Below are 9,806 nucleotides of genomic sequence, written 5' to 3'. Positions count from 1 at the left end.
GTGTAAAACTGCTTTAATTAAATGAACTTAGTCTAAACAGATCTTAAAGGCACATCGATTAAAATTCATGCTATTTAAAAACCTGAACTTTCTAGCTGCAGGCTTCTATGCAAGGTCCTGCTGTAGAAACTTGAGTCCCAGTGGCTATATCCTGGGATTGCAAGTCAAATGTTATTTACTCAGTCTGATTGCAAATTTGTTCAGCATAATGAATAGGTTTCTTCAGTTAAATCTTCTAGCCAGCTCTATTCAGCAGCCTGTTAAACTGCAAACCCTTCCTTAAAGCCTTAGACCTCTGATAAAGCATCTCAGGTACGTGCTAGTTAAACTGCTCTTACTCATCCTTCTCAAATCTGAGCTTCTGCCTCCAGGTATCCAAAGCTGCCTCCAACCTAGATCTTGCCACTCCTGTGCAGAGGCCCCTTTTAGCTAACACATCTTGCTTTATTGTCTTCCATCTTCGGGAGCCTCTTGCCGTTTATGAACACCTATCAACCTCTTAAAGGCTTATGGCATTTACAATTTGCAATTGAGCACGTTTTTTGTGATGCAGATAGCAGGTAAGTATGCTACTGGAGAGCTGGCAGACTCCTCAGTAACACAGTGATTAGCCATTCAAATCAACTTCTACACTACTCAAAGAGAAATGCACAGGACACAGCCTGCCTTCAACAGTTATCTTCCATCTCAAATTCTGTATCATCACACCTTCCTTCTCCATACTTCCTCCTTGTATGAAGTAATGAGGTTCTCATATACTCACCAACATAGTTCTGCCTACTTTTTCTCTTTAGGCTAGACCATTACTGGAGCTGTTGGAGATAAAACCCAGGAAACACTGGTTTTACTTCACCCACTGTTGAATTCACTGTACCCCAGCAGTGCTTGTGGTCTCCTACAAAAATATCACCTCAGCTCAGCTCCAGCTCTGAAATGAGGGCTGTACAAACCATCTTCCCATTATCTGCAGTAAGCAGGACACAAGGTCTGCTTTCTTACTGCTGGGCATCAAGTCCAGTTTCAAGTGACAGAGTCCACTGATCAGACACAAGCTGTACTGGCTAAGAACAGTAGATACTGTGTCCTAAGAGAAATACTTATTAGCATGGAAGGAACATTTATTTACAGTTCATACAGGCTAATGAATCAGAAAGCAGGAACAGTTAGTGACTGCCAGGCAAAGAAACCTTCTGGCATCAGAGATAAAGTACATCCTATATATCCTTTAACTATCAGGAACTGGGAGTCAGTACAAGCCAGCCTAGCAGAGCTCACCCAGCAGTAGATGTTCAAGGATTAATTGCTTGATTAGTTATGGTACACATTGTTGCCTTATTCCTAGGTTATGGAAGTGTGTAAGAGCTGAGATGATTTATCAAATACACTGTCTGACTGTTGTAAGTTATTAATAAAAAAAAAAAGTATAAATTTATGGTGAGACATTACAGAAGGGGAGAGTGCTTTTATTTTAAAAGTTATTTAATTTCTACACATTCTTTCATACTTCAAGCACCAAAGATGTATGTATCAGAGGGGACTCACCAGAATCATCAGCATGTCACAAAACAGCTGCTGAGACTTTTCTGCATGGCTTAGGCTCCTCTTAATTGACCTTGGGCTCCTCCGCTTGATTGATTAGGACAGGAGCTTTAGTTACTTTTTTGGACAGATCCTGTAGAAACCAGCAGTAATACTAGAAAAAGCAATGGATTGCCTTGGAATGTTGCTCCCTCCAGCATCCTTATACCTTCAGTAAAATTGCTGCCTATCGTCTTTGTTCTCTTATTTTGTCAGGTTTGTCATCATTCTTGCTTTCTGAAATCACTTCCTGACTGAGTGATATCCTTCTCAAAGCCCAAGTCAGTACTGTGGATTCAGTGTATGCAGTGTAAACAGGACCAACGAATGTAGCTTTGCCTGGACTGGAGAATACAGACCTAAGAAGATATGAGAAGTGATAATGGATGAAATTAGGACACTAAGAGAGCAATTGTAGCCTCATAAGAAGTAATTAGGCATGTAATTAGGGACTTATTTGTATTTTATATTGCAAAAACAAAACCAAGCTGACTTCTCCAACTAGTTGTTCAAGCACTGTCTTACAACAGTGTTTCTAAGGATGGTGAGGACTGCTGTTCTTGATTCATCAGACCAACACAGCCACAGCCATGTGAGTTGCATTAACATGAACTGTGATGAACTGTCCGTGGAAGCATCATAAATATTATTTTCAAAATGAAATTGTGCAGTAAGACCACTCTCCTTGACCTCAAAGAGCATAACTGAACATGTGACAATGGCTGCATCACTCCAAAGAACTCAGGGTGGTTTTCTGTGGGGTAGTCCAAGAAAACCAGAACTTCCATGGGAAATTAGAAATTGCTAAAATACTTGCTGTGGGCTGAAAGACACTATGTAAGAAAAGTACTGCAATATATAGATAATTAACAGTCACAAGATTTGCAGTATTTATAAAATGGAAGCCATTCTGAAGGTTTCAAGCTGAGTGTGATAGATGAATAAGATGCAATCTGTGGAATGATAGAAATCTGCCAGCTGTAAATAAATAATCAGTTGAAAATCAATTTGGGGTGTCTAAATGCATCTTCTTTGCTAAGAGGCTATTTAGCCAAATGTGCTTATCTGTGTATCTTATTCCGAGATAGGAAAAGATTTCATCCCTTACAACAAAATATTCCAGGCATCCTGTATATGTGATGCACACCTATGTCTGAAAAGTGCAGTATCCCACACAGGTCTCTGTGTGGGTCCCTCATTACTGCTGTCATTCTGAAGCTCTGCAGCTGCCTGGGGTGGCTACAGCTCTCAAGACCCCTCACTTGCTTATCAGATTCAAAAGAGATAACTTAGACTGAAACTGTTTTTAAGTATCCAGGTTAACACTGCAATCTCTCTGTCTTTCTCACCTTCACAGTCCTACTTTACTGGTTGGATCCCCTGGCTAAATACCTACAGCAGTAGCTTTCACAGCACAATTTCCTCGGAGATAGGAAAAACAAAGGGAATTTTCAATCATTAATGTGAAATTTTGGTGCTGAAAAAATCTCCAGAGCAGTTAATTAGGGGTGAGATAAGAAAGGGTTTATTTTGCCAAGGCTAAGATGTTACAAGACGGGCGCAGGCCGTGCCTGAGAGGTTACATTTTATAATACCATCCATCCAATCCCAGATGTGTCCACCCTTTGGCCTTTACTCTGGTCCGCCCCGGGTCCACCCCCTGAAAATGGGTCTGGGGTGTATTTTAGGACCCCTTGTTCATATCATCTTCGTCTTCATCAGAGCACAAAGGGTACACGGTTACCTAATTCTTGACCGTAGTTCTGTGGTTTAGGCCCTGATATGCTGTTCTGCCAACAATCTAGGCCTTGCCTTGACATAAGACTAAACATTTCTGCTGTATTCAGGGGTAGGATTGATTTAGGGAGCATAGAATGGGGTAAGAGGGTTAAGGAATGTGTAAACAAGGGTGCCAGAGAAAGGGAAAGGGACAAGGGACAAAGAGGGGGGTTGCTGCTTTCAAAGTCTACTTATAAAACTTACAAGTCTTACAAATATTAAAAAAAAAAAAAAATTAGGGGTTTAAGGCATCATTAACTAAAGTACAAAAGACTCTGCTTGAGTCGTTTTCATAGAGAAAATGTTTTGGAAACATAGTCTCTCATCTTCAACACAAGCATGTGTGTTCAAGTAAAGAAAAATGATGTCCTCATCTTGTGCTTGGAGAACCAAGCCATAATGCTATGCCACTAAGTAAATAAAAAGCTTTCAAACAAAAGTGCAAATTATAAAACTGTCTTACGGATATTTAAACTCATATGTCAACTTTTGTTTTTTTTACATGTAACTCATTGACTTCCTGGCTCCTTAAGCAGCAAAGAGAGCTCTGAATTGCAAATGCAGTAAGATTTATGATTACTCACTTCACTATAGGTCCATCTGGTGTCAGAACCTGAAGAAAAGCAAATACATTTAAGTAAACCTGATATATCAGTGTGACAGTTAACACTGCCATAAGTAGACAGAAATAACTATAATGCAAAAGCATTGTGCATATATGTACATAATCTCTAAAAAAATTCAACAAACCATGGCAAGAATGTGTGCACAACCTTTTCACTGACCCTAAAACGCAAATGTTTGTTACACATAAGTAGCATGGGCAAAGATTGTCAATATGCCACATCTGGAAAACAATCTGTGTTATTAAAAAAGTGTATCTTGATGGATGTCCAAGAAAGAAAGACACTCCCTGTGGGAAAATCAGCCAACCAGTGTGTAGGAGTCACATAACTTTTGGACAAGAATAATTGTATAATAACTCTTGGAACAGCACAATCTTTATGTTCCAAAATGAACTACTTATGTGGGTGCCATTGTTTCAGAACTAGGTATGCAGAATCGCTCTGACATTCTTTAATGCTTTGTTTGCAAGTGTTATCTTGCTATCATTAAAGAAAACAAACCACAAATGTTTGTGTAGGATCTAGTATCCAGCTCTTGAGGCTAGTCCAGAGCAGTGGGTCACCATTCCCTGGGCAACTACCCCCAGCTTTATTTTTCAGCATGACACTTTGGACTATCCCTTGAGTCAGTTGGGATCAGCTGTCCTGGTTGTGTCCCCTCCCAACTTCTTGTGCACGCCCCAGTCCACTAACTGGTGGGGTGATTTGAGAAGCAGAAAAGGCCTTGAGTCAATGTAACCCCTGCTTGGCAGCAACAAAAATATCAATGTGTTACCAACATTATTCTCTTCCTAAACCCAAAACCCAGCGTCTGTACCAGTTATTAAGAAGAAAATTAACTCTATCCCAGCCAAACCCAGGACATATCCTCTGCCTGTACTCAGTGTCAGACAGCCCCCAAGGATGTCTAGTTTTGTACCCAGGTGTCAGCACAGGCTGCCAGTTGGATCAGATCATGATGATATTGCAGTATACCTTTCCAACCATTTCAACTCTTTAAAATTACTATTCCAACATGCATTCTGGTACCTTGTTCCTTACTAACTTAATTGCCAGTCATGTTAATACTGAGCAATAACAAAATTTAACACTATCACTAATAAAATCTAATAGTCACAAAAATATTCCTTCTTAAGCACAGTCAGAAGAGGCAGCAAATAGCACAGCAGTTTCTGGGGTCTTGCTTCTAGATCTACTGGGGCCTTCTTCTGGGATCACTGTCAAAGGACCTCTGGGAACCCTTTTGGGAAGCCTTTGAGGAGCCTGAGGTTGCCTGCTGCTGTTGGGAACAGAGAGCTACAGGAGGCCTTGACCTGCAGCAAGGTCTAACAAAGCTGATGACCCCCCAGCTGTCTTTGATTAAAGGGCCCTTGGAGGTTTAGTTCCAGCTGACACTGATTGGGGAGGGTCTGACACCCTTTCAGGCTGAAGGCTATATAAGAGCTGGGCTTAAAGCACAAAGGTTTTGGGGGGCATTTGGTGTGGGAAGGGCTAGTGCCTTATCTTGTAACAGCACATGCTTCCTCAGCAGTGGTCAGGGTGTGCTATAGGGCTGCCGTCCTCAGCAGCTCTTGGAAAAACCTCCCCTGCGACAGTGGAGGTCTCAACCCAAGACAGACCTTCAGAAGAAGGGTGCTGGTCTCCCTTCCTTTAGCCTGAAGGGACAAGCACGCCTTTTGAGATGTTTTATTAAGTAAAGGAGCTACAGGACGAGGTTAGTGTGCTATAGATCATCAGAGGTTGTGAAAGAGACCTGGATCTTCTCTGAGATCCTCTGGCTTTGAGAAACCATGGAGGTATGTACTGAGGGAGGGGCAGGCTGAGTCTGTCTATCAGGGTGGGAAGTAAAAACTCTCAAGATGTTGAAAGCCTGTGATTCCTGCTGGTAGGAGAAATGATTATGCACTGCCTGATGATTTGTAATTACAAAATATCTTTAGCCTTGTGGTTGTAGAAAAGAGTGTCAAGTGAACCATCTGAGCTGGCTGAGCCTGAGCCTTGCAGAAGTGTACCCATATAGAATAAGAAATGTAGCTTAAAACTACGTAGTTTGACCTGTATAGCTTGTCATTAAAGGTCAGTACTCTCAGCAGAAAGGAATTTTTTAAGTGACAGAAGGTCTCCCTATTTTGAAGCAGAACTGATAAAAGGAACACAGCTATCAGGCCAAGTCAAAACTGACCTTGTGCTCTGACACAGTCCAAAGGGCATGAAGATGTCCTTTTCTTGAACTCTTTTGAACTTTGGCACAACTTGAAAAAGATGAGGCACAACCACCCAAAGGGACCATGAACAACCTAAAGATCATGAACAACCACCCAAAGGGACCACTGGCTCAAAATGGGATTTGTGTCAAGGGGAGGGACAGGATTAGGTAATGTTTGAATTGTTAATTTGGTAACTGAATAAAGGCAGGAGGCTTTTGTAACTCAGGTATGCACAATTTAGAGACAATATTCTCTTGTGCATCCAGCATGCTGAAATAAAAGAATGTTTTGCTCCCTAAAACTCAAAAAAGGGTTTTAGAGAGTTTCTTTACACCCAGTTTTCAGGCAATAGGAGCACCAGAAGGAGGCATTAAGGGTTGCTTCCTTGATACTGACAGCTCTGCTGTAGGGAACAGGCCTGTCTGCTGACCTGTTGTCCAGGGGACTTTGCTGCTTTTGAGGGCCTGTGATTTATGATAGCATGAAAAGCCTGCAGAGGCATCTCTGGCTGATTATTGATCCCTGCTGCTTTTCCATGTAATCATCAAATCCTCTCCAATTACTGGAGAGATCTGGATAGCATCAAGTATGATACAGCTCTGGAGAGATGGCACTCCAGAGTGCATAAGGGCCCATCTGGTGTGTCTTCAGACCTACTGGTCAACTGTGGAGGTCAATAAAGTCATGTGTTGCTAGGCTAGCCATTGTCAAGTCAACTCAACAGAACATGCTTTATTTTTAAATAAGATGTTGTCACTTGTTTGTTTTTTCTCATTCTGTAAACATCTGTCTTTTACATCCTTGTCAGTGCCAGTCTTTGTCAGGAAACATCTGTCTTTCATATCCCTGTGATGGGATTAATTTAGGATTGTTGTTAGGGTTGGTCTCAGCATTCTTCAACACTAAAAAGAGTGGTTTTATTGGAAGTGAACTCCATTTCAATGGAGTTCAGGATCTTGAAAAGAGGGAAGAAGATGAAAGCCAGGACTATTGTCATGGCCTTCAAGAGGCCAGACTTCAGCCTGTTCAGGGATTTACTTGGGTGAACCCACTTGATATGATCCTGAAAAGAAGACAGGCCCAGAAGAGCTGGTTGGGTTTTGGGTTTTTTACCCCACAAAGAATCACTTCCTACAAGCTCAAGAATGGTCCATTCTGGTGTGCAGGAAAACCTGCAAAGATGGCAGGAGGGCCTGACTGAACTTAAGCATGGAAAGGAAGCATACAGGAGGTAGACACAAGCACAGGTGAGTCAGAAGGAATAGGGCCACTGTCCATGTGTGCAAGGATGGGGGTTAGGAAAGCCAGATCCATCTGGAGTTGAATCTGGTAAAGAGATGTGAAAAACAAGCAGTGTTTCTGCAATAGAAAACGTGGGCTCACTCCTCAATGAGGCTGGGACAGGGTGAAGAAGAATGCTGCAGTGGGCCAACACAGAAGGTATTGTAAAGAAGAGGCTGATTTCAAGCAGTTTTTAGGCAGAATTTAACTAGGTTTTGATTGTAGAGTTGCATGTGTGTTAGCATGAGGAACTGCTGAACTTGAGTATACGACGTGTGTTGCCACTAACAATGCAATCTGTGTGTATTCTTTGTGAGGGCTTGTTCCCACGGGAATGTGTAAAAGTGTAATGTTTCCAGCAAACCTCAGTGTACCCTCTAGAACATTCAGTATCGTACAATAAGAGACTGATGGATTTGTTTTACTTCGATGAATACTGTAAAGATGTGATAACAATGAGGCTATTGAATCTCACCACAAAGAATTCTGCAAAGCAGTGGCTCTACCAGAGAGAACTGTCCAGGTCTGCATCCTTGCATGTTTCCCAGCATTGGAAGAGACATGTAAGACTTCCCACTGTAACTTTTAAAAACACCTTTGTCTCTTAAGCATCTTGTGGGTTTTTGTTTGGTTTTTTTTTTGAGATACAGCAGAACCAGAACTTCACACTACTAAGCAGACATAGAAAGGTTGAGGTCCTCAATGCCTTATTTGCCTTAGTCTTCTTAGAACGGTTTGGATTGAAAGGAACCTTTAAAGGTCATCTAGTTCAACCTCCCTGCTATAACCAGGGACATGTTCAACTAGACCAGCTTGCTATTGAAACCAATCAGGTTTCTGTCCAGCTCAGTATGGACTGGATAATTGTATAGTGAGGTAGACTGGAAACAGCCTCAGCTTCTGATTTCAAAGGATTAGCAGCACAAAGACAAGCTGGAGACCAGTCCCTTGTGGTCAATACTAAGGTTATACCACTTAACATCTTCTTTACATGATATGGGGCAAAGTACATTTTCACAAGTTTGCTGATAATTCAAAACTGGGAATAGTGGTTGATGTACCTCATGTCCCTTTGAACAGAAATATGACAGGTTGGGGAAATCAGCATATAGGAACCTAATGACATTCAGCCAGCTGCTGTCCTGCCCCTGGGGAGGAATAACCTCATATACTAGCACAAGCTGAGGACCTGACTCTTTGTGGAGAGTCCATGTTCAAGCACTTCCTGAGTCAGTGTTTATAGCCTGGTGTTTATCGGTACGGTTTCTTGCCATGTTAAGGCTGATGTGACTGAATTCCTTTCTGCAGCTTCCTGCAGTCAAACCAGTGTAAGAGCAGCACTCTTACACTGTCTGCTCCCTGGGATAGCCTGATGCTAGTTGGAGATACAGCCTGTGTGTGTGCTTCCTTCCACTTAAGGGTGGCTTGTCACAGGTATGTGAAGTTTGGCAGTTCATGAGCTGCTTCAGAAGCAACTCCTGAGGTTAAACAGCTAAAGGCTGTCAGTGAGCTAGTAGTTATTTCCAGTCCAGAAGCTGATGAATAGTACCCTCAGCACTGCCAAACTTGCTGATGGGAGAATGTGGTAAACTGAATATTGTGGAAAAAATAGCAAGAGAATTGGTTGCTCATCAGCCAGGTATGTGTGCTGTTTACATTTGTCACACAAGCACACAGAATTTGTCAGGACCGCACAGTTTGCTGCAGCTTTATCATGCCCCCTGACCCAAGGAAAGGGATCTCCAGAGAGGCCTGCTAGCATTCTATGCTCAACCTAGCACCACCAGCATGGAGGTTTCTGCATTCCCAGTGCTAAAATGCTGCTCAAAGGAGCTTGGCTTTTTCCTGCATTTTTTTGGGGACAAGCCTGATGCTCAGGCTGCTTGGGGGCATCTTGCTTGTGCTGTCAAGAGGAAAGCTAAACCAAAGCTCAGTTTAATGGCCTCGTGTGCCTCCTGCTCTTGTTGCAGAATTCACAACTGGCCCATGATGATTGAATAGCATATTTCATTGTGTGCATGAGGTGTCCTAGCCGAACTGGGCACATGCAAGCAATTTTTCTTTGGGGAGTTTTATAGCTTACACTTACAAGGGTATGATATGAATCACCCAATTACCTACTAATGCATATTTCTAATTATCCAATGACAAAGTATATGTTCTTGCAGCAGCATCATCCATTGCATCCTTGTGGTTTATCTGTCAGTCCAGATGTTTCAGTTGTTGACTTCAACAAAGTTATCAGGCATCAGCAGCAACCTGTGTTTCTCTTAGATACGGATCCTTCAGTTAATTCTGTGAGAACAGAAGTTTCGTTTTCTTAGTCCGTCACTTG

The 9,806-nt window shown here is 42.1% G+C and overlaps 1 protein-coding gene across 2 annotated transcripts in view; it reads left to right on the top strand.

Moving 5' to 3' along the window:
- Positions 1-5,637: 5,637 nt before the first annotated feature.
- Positions 5,638-9,806, top strand: part of AMN1 (antagonist of mitotic exit network 1 homolog) — a 21,536-nt gene continuing 17,367 nt past the window's right edge. The window contains exon 1 of one of the 2 annotated variants that reach the window (XM_018080394.3): positions 5,638-5,779. The gene's annotated coding sequence lies outside the window, so the exon portion shown is untranslated. The remainder of the gene's footprint in view (positions 5,780-9,806) is intronic. The other variant, XM_018080396.3, reaches the window with a different exon arrangement.

The sequence above is a fragment of the Manacus vitellinus genome, unplaced genomic scaffold (assembly GCF_001715985.3).
Source record: "Manacus vitellinus isolate BGI_N305 unplaced genomic scaffold, ASM171598v3 scaffold_5_pilon, whole genome shotgun sequence".
Classification (NCBI taxonomy): domain Eukaryota; kingdom Metazoa; phylum Chordata; class Aves; order Passeriformes; family Pipridae; genus Manacus; species Manacus vitellinus.
This window is presented reverse-complemented; position numbering and strand designations above follow the sequence as displayed.